Consider the following 9,612-nt stretch of genomic DNA (forward strand, 5'->3'; position numbering starts at 1 on the left):
CTGCTTCCCTCTCACACCCCCAACTGCTCCCCAGTTGGCACCAATCCATCCTCACGCCCCCAGAGACTCCCAGAACATCCCCACGGAGCCGTGCGTCTCTCTCTGAACCAGAAGCAGCTTCAGCCCCAGCTTGGGCTGAGCGCCCCCGCATCCCCAGCTCCCACCGCAGCCCCCGGTGCACCTCAACACAACGCTGCGGGGACACCGGCAGAGGCTTCAGGCCCCGTGTGTGGCACCGCGCGCGGCTCCCGAGGCTGCGGCGGCCCCGGGGCTCGGTGGCTGGGGTGCACCGGTGGCTCCCCGGTGCTGCCGGGGCGCGGAGGAAGCGCCGCAGCAGCTCCACAGGACTCTCCTGTTTGTCTGGTTCGCTGTGAGTCACTCCCCATGGCCGCGCGTCCCCGCGTGTCCCCACTGCCATTGACTCACCCTGGCTCCACCGGCGCTCAGTGGCACCTCCAGCAGGACACCGTGACCCCCCCCAGTGCCACCCACCGGCCCCCGACCCCGCACAGGGGACACCCTCAGGAGGGTGAAGGCCACAGCGCGCAGCAGCACCGGGGGCAGAGTTAAGGGGATTGGGCCAAACCCAGCAGCACCGTGCCAAGGTGCAGCAGCGATGCAGGAGGCTGCGGGCAGCGTGGGCAGGGGCACCCTGGGGTGCCAGGGCGAGCTCAGCAGAGCCGGGCGCTGGAGGGAAGGGCCGGGGCGCCTGCCCCAGTCATTGCGAAAGCGAATCTGGCGAGCGGGGCCTGGGAACCGGCTGAGTGCGGAGGGGCAGCGGCTCCACCTCGCTCTGACTCACAGAGGCTGCCCGAGCCGCAGCACAGCGCCCTGGGCACTGCATGGCACCACCGGCACAGCGCCCTGGGCACTGCATGGCACCATGGGCACAGCGCCCTGGGCACTGCATGGCACCACTGGCACAGCGTCCTGGGCACTGCATGGCACCATGGGCACAGCGCCCTGGGCACTGCATGGCACCACCAGCACAGCGTCCTGGGCACTGCATGGCACCATGGGCACAGCATCCTGTGCACTGCATGGCACCACCAGCACAGCGCCCTGGGCACATGGCACCACCGGCACAGCGCCCTGGGCACTGCATGGCACCATGGGCACAGCATCCTGTGCACTGCATGGCACCACCGGCACAGCGCCCTGGGCACTGCATGGCACCATGGGCACAGCATCCTGGGCACTGCATGGCACCATGGGCACAGCATCCTGGGCACTGCATGGCACCATGGGCACAGCGTCCTGGGCACTGCATGGCACCACCGGCACAGCGCCCTGGGCACTGCATGGCACCATGGGCACAGCGCCCTGGGCACTGCATGGCACCACCGGCACAGCGCCCTGGGCACTGCATGGCACCACCGGCACAGCGCCCTGGGCGCTGCATGGCACCATGGACACAGCACCTGGGCACTGCATGGCACCACCGGCACAGCGCCCTGGACACTGCATGGCACCATGGGCACAGCATCCTGGGCACTGCATGGCACCATGGGCACAGCATCCTGGGCACTGCATGGCAACACGGGCACAGTCCCCTGGTCACTGAATGGCACCATGGGCACAGCACCTGGACAGTGCATGGCACCACCGGCACAGCAGCCTTGTCACTGCATGGCACCATGGGCACAGCGCCCTGGACACTTCATGGCGCCACCGGCACAGTGCCTTGGGCACTGCATGGCACCACAGGCACAGCAGCCTTGTCACTGCACGGCACCTCCAGCACAGCGCCCTGGACAGTGCATGGCACTGCCAGCACAGCACCCTGGGCACAGCACCACTGACCACTCCCCGCTGCAGCCACCAGGTCCTGCCTGTGCCCAGCTCCTCGGTGCTGCCTGGGGACATTGTGGCACCCTGGACCCCCAGCAGGCACAGGGCTGGCAGCCAGAGATGCCCCAGATGCCATCAGCGGCTGAGACCAGGAGCAGGTGGAGCTGCTGCCGCAGCCCAGACCCACAGCAAAGCCACAGCGAGCCCACGGCAGGTGGAGCAGCCCTGGCCACGCTTGGTGCTGGTGCTGTACCAGGGCTTGCAGCCCCAGTAAGGACACCCAGCGCTTGGGCCAGGGAAAGAGCAGGTCAGCGACTGCCTCTGCCCCCAATGCAGGGGGAGCCCTCCCGGGTGGGAGCTCAGTGCAGCAGCAGGGTCCCCCCAGCCCATAGAAGGGGCACATCCCAGCACTGCTCCCAGCAGCCCAGTGGGGAGCCCCAGCCGCGGCTCGGGTCCCGCCGGCTCCACGTGGCCTCGATGGCCGGCCAGGGGGTGAGGAGAGGCAGGAACCCAGGACTGAGTCACGGCTTCCTCTGTGAGCCCCTGAGTCATTCCCCGGCAGCAGGGCCCTGGTGAGCGGGGCCGAAGCGCAGAGGGCTGCGTGCGAGGGCATCCCCTGCCATGTGCGTGTGCGCAGCGCGGCTCACGGGCAGGCAGCGAGGGCACGCGTGTGGCCTCGTATGCAGACACGCACCCAGGAGCACAAGCAAGCATCAGTGCACACCCCCATGTTCTTGTCTGCTCACGTCAACATGCACAAACCCAAGCTGCAAGAGAGCCCGTTGTGCAAGGTGCACCCGAGTGCAGCGCTGCAGGAGCCCCCATCCAGCCCCATGCTGTCCCAATGGCACTTACCCACCACGCTCAGACCTTGGACCCTGGGGTGGAGCCCACCGAGGGGCTGAGACACAAGCAGCAGTTTCTCCTACACCCTGTGGCCACGACGCCTCACACCTGATGCCCCCGGAAGCAGGTGAGGGTGTCAGGAAGCTTTGTCCAGCCCCAGCTCATCCCATGCCCTGGCTGCAGCCCCCATCCAAACGGGCCCCTGCACCCCAAGGAGCATCGTGACCCTCGGCTGCCCGTGTGGCTGCAGCGGAGCTGGGGTCTGTGCAGCCCCCCCTGCACACGCAGCCGTGGGTGCACACGCAGGACCTGCACCCACATTTACACACGGGACCGGGCCGGGGGCAGGCGGTTCGCGCCTCTGACACCCCCAACCTGCAGCGGAAGCCCACGGGGGTCAAGGGGGGGGGGGGTCTCTCCTCCATGTGGGGTCTGTGCTCTGCAAGCCTGGAGCTCAGCGCCACAACCCCACAGCCGGGGGGGGGGTCAAGGCTGCGCCAATCCCAGCCCAGGACTGAAACCGGGGGGCCCGGGGTGGGGACCCCCCCCCCGCTGACGTGGGAACAGCACCGGGGGGGGGGGGGGGGTCAGAGCGGCTTGGGCTGAACCCCAGGGGAGCCCCCGGCCCCTGCAATCCCCCCCCCCCCCTCTGGACCCATTCCCCCCCCCTCCCCGTGTGTGCGGGCGGGGGGGCCGCTGCCCGAGCCGCGGTTGCCACGGCAACGGGCCTCCCTCGCGCCGCCGGGGATGAATGAGCCGGGAGCGCGCGGGGAGATCTATGAATGAATGAGCGCGCTGGGCGGGGCGGCGCGGAAAGCCCGGAGCGGAGTCAGGCCCGGAGCGGAGCGCGGAGCCCTTCCCGGCCCTGCTCCCTTCCGTCCTCCACCCCTGCACTGCGGAGCGCGGTGGGAGCCCGGCGCCGTCCCAATCCGCTCCGGGAACCCGGGCCGGGCTTTGCCGCCGGAGCAGGCGATGGGTCTGGGTGGCCGGAGGGGGGAAAACCCGGCCTGGATGCTGCGGACGGAGGGGATTCGCCGGTGGGAGGCCGGACAGCCCCGTCCCAGCGGGGAGCACCCCAGCTCCTTGCACCGTGCCCTGAGCAGCCCCTGTGCCCCGAGCCGGGCTCATCCGAAGGGGGTCAGAGCCCCCCAGTCCCGGCAGACCCCTCCCTGCCTGCGCCGCAGCAGCCCCCCGTAGTGCTCCCTGCCTTGGGGGGGGGGGGTCCAAAGCCGGAGCTCCCCAGTCCCTCACCCCTGGCCTGGGCACCACCAGGGCCGGCCCTGTTCACGGGTGGGGGCTGCTGCCTCCCCCCGTCATCTCTTCCCCAACCGAGCCCTGGGGCCCCCCACGACCCCTCCGTCAGCCTTGCCCGCCCCCCCCCCGGCTCCCCTCCGCCCCCAGAGCCGGTTCCCAGAAGGAGGTGCCACCGCCTTATCTTCCCCGCAGGTCTGGCTCAGCGCTGCTCTCATCGTCCCCAGCACGGCCCCGTTCCCAGCGCAGGCCGCGGGGAGGGGGCATTCCTGGGCTGCCTGGGGGCTGAGTCACCCCCGGCCACCGCCGTCACGCACAGGGACCCGGCGCGGCCCCACACGCGGAGCGTGTGCGTGCAGCGGAACACGCAGGGACCCACGCAACGCGGCCCCAGCGCAGCCCGCACTCAATGCACGCAGCACGGCCCCGGGCATGCACGCTCCTGAAGGGGCTCCCAGGCAAACACACGCACGCAGACACGGACACGCACACACGCGTGTGGGGGGACGTGCACACACACAGGCAGCACTGCTGCAGACGTGCAAGTGTGGGACAAGCGTGGGCACACGCGGTGCCACACGCAGCCCGGACCATGCAGAGACACAGCATGCGCTGTCAGGGATCGTGTGCACACAGGCATGAGCACACACATGCATTTACATGCACACACACACGCACAATACATGCACACACACGCGCAGATACATGTGCACATACATGCGCGCACACACATGCAGATACATGCACACACATGCAGATACATGCACACAGATACATGCACACACACGCAGATACATGCGCACACACATGCAGATACATGCACACACACACACGCAGATACATGTGCACATACATGCGCGCACACACATGCAGATGCATGCACACACACAGATACATGCACACACACACATGCAGATACATGCTCACATACATGCAGATACATGCACACACACACAGATACATGCACACACACACATGCAGATGCATGCACACACACACAGATACATGCACACACACAGATACATGCACACACACACAGATACATGCACACACACACATGCAGATACATGCTCACATACATGCAGATACATGCTCACATACATGCAGATACATGCACACACACACAGATACGTGCACACACACACATGCAGATACATGCTCACATACATGCAGATACATGCTCACATACATGCAGATACATGCACACACACACAGATACATGCACACACACACATGCAGATACATGCTCACATACATGCAGATACATGCTCACATACATGCAGATACATGCACACACACACAGATACATGCACACACACACATGCAGATACATGCACGCACACACACAGAGATACATGCACACACACATGCACATACAAGCATACACACACACAGATAGATACACACACATACACATACATGCACACACCCATGCAGGCGTGTGCCCCCTGAGGGCTGAGCATCCTCCGACCGTATCTGGCACACATGGGGACCCCCCCAGCACCCAAGGGAGGGTTGGGGGGGGGGCTCTGCAGCCCCTGGGGAGCTGGGGCGTGCACGGGGCGTGCATCCCAGCGTCGCCTGCTCGCCGGGGCTGCGTCACAGCGCGCTGACGCATCGCTACCTGTGGGTCCCGCCGCTATAAATAACCCCGCGTACGCCCCATCTGCTCCTTGGCACTGCGGTTGGTGGTGGTGGGGGGGGGGGGGTGTCACCCGGCTCCGTGCCCCCCAAGCACCGGGCCTGGTGCCAGCCCTGCACATGGCGGCGGTGGTTGGGGGGCCAGCACGGCGGCCGTGGCACGGTGCCACTTGGAAGGGCCAGCGCGGACGTCACGAGGGCTCCTCGAGGTCCTTGTAAACACGGTGACGAAGCGGTGCTGCCCTACAGGCCCCGTGGTCCCCACCAGCCCCACTGCGTGCACCGGCCAGGACCCCCACGGCGCAGGCTGCAGGGTTGGGGGGATACAGGGAGACCCCCACCAGTGTCACCGGGGCCGTTGCAGCACCGTCCCCTGTGGAACCCAACTGTGGGAGGCCGAGCTCAGCTGGGAGATGCTCTTAGGGGGGCCCATGGGGATGGGGGAGAGGAGATTTGGGGTCTTTGATGCTGGCAAGGTCAGGAGATGCTCTTAAGGGGGCCCATGGGGATGGGGGAGAGGAGATTTGGGGTCTTTGCTGCTGGCAAGGTCAGGCAGCCAGGCTGGGGCACCCGGTGTGAGCGGTGCCGGTTCCCGGCGCGGCACCGTGGGGACGGCAGCAATGGGGTGAGCCCTGGCTGCTGCCCCGACCCCAGCGCAGTCCCTGGGGAGTGGGGCTGGGCCGTGAGCCCTGGCCCCACAGCCCTATGATATCACCGCGCAGGCATGCGGGGCTGCCGCGGCTGTGGCCATGGGCCAGGCTGGGGAATCAGGGAGGCCCCATGGTGGTGGGGGGACCCTCAGCACCCCGGCACCATCACAGACCAGGGGTGCTGCAGGGATCTCAGCATGGGGGACCCCGGCCACCCCCCCCCACGCCACCAGCCCCATAGCCCGGACGCGCTGGGGCACAGGAGCTGCGCATCCGCAGGCACCAAAAACACAGGCACGGGTGGGCGCTGGCTGCGTGCCCTGCGTGCACACGCGTGTGCAACGGCCTGTGTGGGGCGGAGGGTGGCCCCAGGAGCGCTGTGGGGCTGGAGGGAGCGGTGTGGGGCCGAGGCCGCGGCTGGCCCGGGGGGGGTGGGGTGAGACATTCCTTGTGGTGCTTGTTATTTTATCTGGTTCAAAGTCAGTTCCTGGAATGTTTTTAATTCCAGGATCCATCCCTGCTCCAGCAGCTCCCGCCCCAGCCTCCCCCCCCCCACAAGCCTCCTCCGCGCCCCACAGCCTGCCCGCAGCCCAGCCCTATGGGGGGCTCAGCCTCAGAACCCCGCCGGTGATGCCCAGGGTGCACCCATGGGTGGCCCAAGCTGGTGGGGACCCCAGGGATGCCGCCTGCAGCCCCTGCACTGAGCCGGGGCTCACCCTGCTGCCGGCAGACGCCGCGTGCCTGACTCTTGCCAGGAACACGCCAGCAGCTCATCGCCCACCCGGCGTCTGGCACAGCCGCGCGGCACCGGTTCTTGCCAGCAGGCCCGGCCCAGCCAATGGGTGCCATTGTGCACTGGGGGGGGGGGGGGATGTGGCTCCATCTCAGCACCCATTAACCCCACTGGGGTCCCGCTGTGGCTCAGCAGTGGGGTGCACGCGCATGGGGGTTGCATGCAGGGTGCAGAAGCTGTGGTGAGGCCAAATGGGGTGTGCGAGGGGCCCCCGCGCATGCCTGGGCCGGGCGGGTGCCGGTGCCGGTGCCGTGGCCGTGCTGTGGGTGTGCGTGGGGCCCACGGGTGTGCCGGGAGCGCTGTGGGTGTTTCCTGGCGCACCCGCTCCAACGTGCCCGCACCCACTGGCTGTGCTTGGGGAGGGGGGGTCCCGGAGGGGCCCAGACCGCTCCTAATGGCACCCACAGCACCCACCGCTCCGGTCACGCACCACGGCCATGGCTGTGCCGCACCGCTGATGGCAACTGTGTGATCCAGTCCCATGGTCGAGCCCCCACTGGGTGTTCGCTGGGTGTTCATTGGGTGTTTTCTAGGTGTTCATTGGGTGTTTGCTGGGTGATCATTGGGTGTTTGTTGGGTGTTCATTGGGTGTTTGTTGGGTGTTTGCTGGGTGTTCATTGGGTGTTTTCTAGGTGTTCATTGGGTGTTTGTTGGGTGTGTGCTGGGTGTTCATTGGGTGTTTTCTAGGTGTTCATTGGGTGTTTGTTGGGTGTTTCCTAGGTGTTTGTTGGGTGTTCATTGGGTGTTGGGTGTTCATTGGGTGTTTGCTGGGTGATCATTGGGTGTTTGTTGGGTGTTCATTGGGTGTTGGGTGTTCATTGGGTTTTTGTTGGGTGTTTGTTGGGTGTTCATCGGGTGTTTTCTAGGTGTTCATTGGGTGTTTGTTGGGTGTTTTCTAGGTGTTCATTGGGTGTTTGCTGGGTGTTTTCTAGGTGTTCATTGGGTGTTTGCTGGGTGTTTTCTAGGTGTTGGGTGTTTTCTAGGTGATCGTTGGGTGTTTTCTAGGTGTTTCTTGGGTGTTCGTTGGGTGTTTCCTGGGTGTTTGCTCAGTACTTGCCAGGGGTTTGCCAGGGGGTTGCTGGTTGTTTGCCCAGTGCACATTGGGTGTTTGTTGTGTGTTCGCTGGGTGTTTGGTTGGTATTTGCCAGATGCTTGGTTGGTGTTTGCCGGGTGTTTGGTTGCTGTTTGCCGAGTGTTTGGTTGGTGTTTGGTTGGTGCTTGGTTGGTGTTTAGTTGGTGTTTGCCGGGTGTTCGGTTGGTGTTTGCCAGGTGTTTGGTTGGTGTTTGGTTGGTGTTTGCTGGGTGTTTCGTTGGTGTTTGCCGGGTGTTTGGTTGGTGTTTGCCGGGTGTTTCGTTGGTGTTTGCCAGGTGTTTGGTTGGTGTTTGCCAGGTGTTTGCCAGTTGTTTGGTTGGTGTTTGCCGGGTGTTTGGTTGGTGTTTGGTTGGTGTTTGGTTGGTGTTTGCCGGGTGTTTGCCGGGTGTTTGCCAGGTGTTTGCCAGTTGTTTGGTTGGTGTTTGCCAGGTGTTTGCCAGGTGTTTGCCAGTTGTTTGGTTGGTGTTTGCCGGGTGTTCGGTTGGTGTTTGGTTGGTGTTTGGTTGGTGTTTGCCAGGTGTTTCGTTGGTGTTTGCCAGGTGTTTCGTTGGTGTTTGCCAGGTGTTTCTGTACTCACAGGGCACTCACTCCCATGCCAGGAGCTGAAGCCCTGCACGTCCGAGGCCAGGTCACAGTCACTGCCCTGGGGGTGGAAGCACGGCAGGGACGCGCTGGGAGCCTGCACTCACTCCTGTGCCTGCGCATCTCTGTGTGCCCAACCCCAGCCCCCCCGTACCCAGCCCCTGCGCACCGCACTGTGAGCACCCTGTGCCAGCACCGCCCCACACCCGCAGGGTGACACCCATCCTGCCCCCAAACCTCACCGAAGGCGCGACGCTGGCGCTGCCGGATTGCTCCATACTGGGAGGACCCGGATGAGCGTGGGCCTGGCCCTGCCGCAGGGAGTAAAGGGGGGGAGCGTTGGTGCTGGGGGGCAGTGAGGAGGAGGAGGAGCAGGATGGGAGCAGGGGCTGGGCACTGAGTGGGGCTCTGCCGGCGTCCCCCCCCCTTTATCACCAGCATCTGCGGGCCCCGGGCGCGGTGATGTCAGCCCGGTGGCATGGCACCATGGGGCACCCCACGTCCCAGCTTGCCTCCCGCCACGCTGCAGACACCTCCTGTGGGCACCATGCCGTGCTTTGGGAGCAGGCCTGTCCCATGCACAGCTCAACCCCATCCCCACTGCTCCCCCAGCCCCCTGGGTGCTCCCCAAACCCCAAGCCAAGGCCATGGCGTGGGAGCAGAGGTTGGGACCCCCAGGCTGGGCTGAGGGGCTCAGGGTCCCCATGGGACCACTTGCATTACGGTTATTTCATGTGTCCCCCTGCCCCATGTGCATGCCAGCAGCCAGGCATGAGCGTGCACACGTGTGTGTGTGTGTATGTCCCACACGTGCTCAGCCAGGCAGCCATTGCCTTAAAAGGCCTCCATCGTCCGCTCCGGCAGCTCCGGCTCCTCTTCCCGTTGCCAAATTTGGCGCTGGTGGCACGGGCCGGGGTTGTCGGGGCCTGGCCCTGCTCTCCCCGAAGTGACGTCAAGCAGGGGTG

This window comes from Pezoporus occidentalis, unplaced genomic scaffold, assembly GCF_034315485.1.
Source record: "Pezoporus occidentalis ecotype Australia unplaced genomic scaffold, CSIRO_AGI_Poc_V1 ctg399, whole genome shotgun sequence".
Taxonomy (NCBI): domain Eukaryota; kingdom Metazoa; phylum Chordata; class Aves; order Psittaciformes; family Psittacidae; genus Pezoporus; species Pezoporus occidentalis.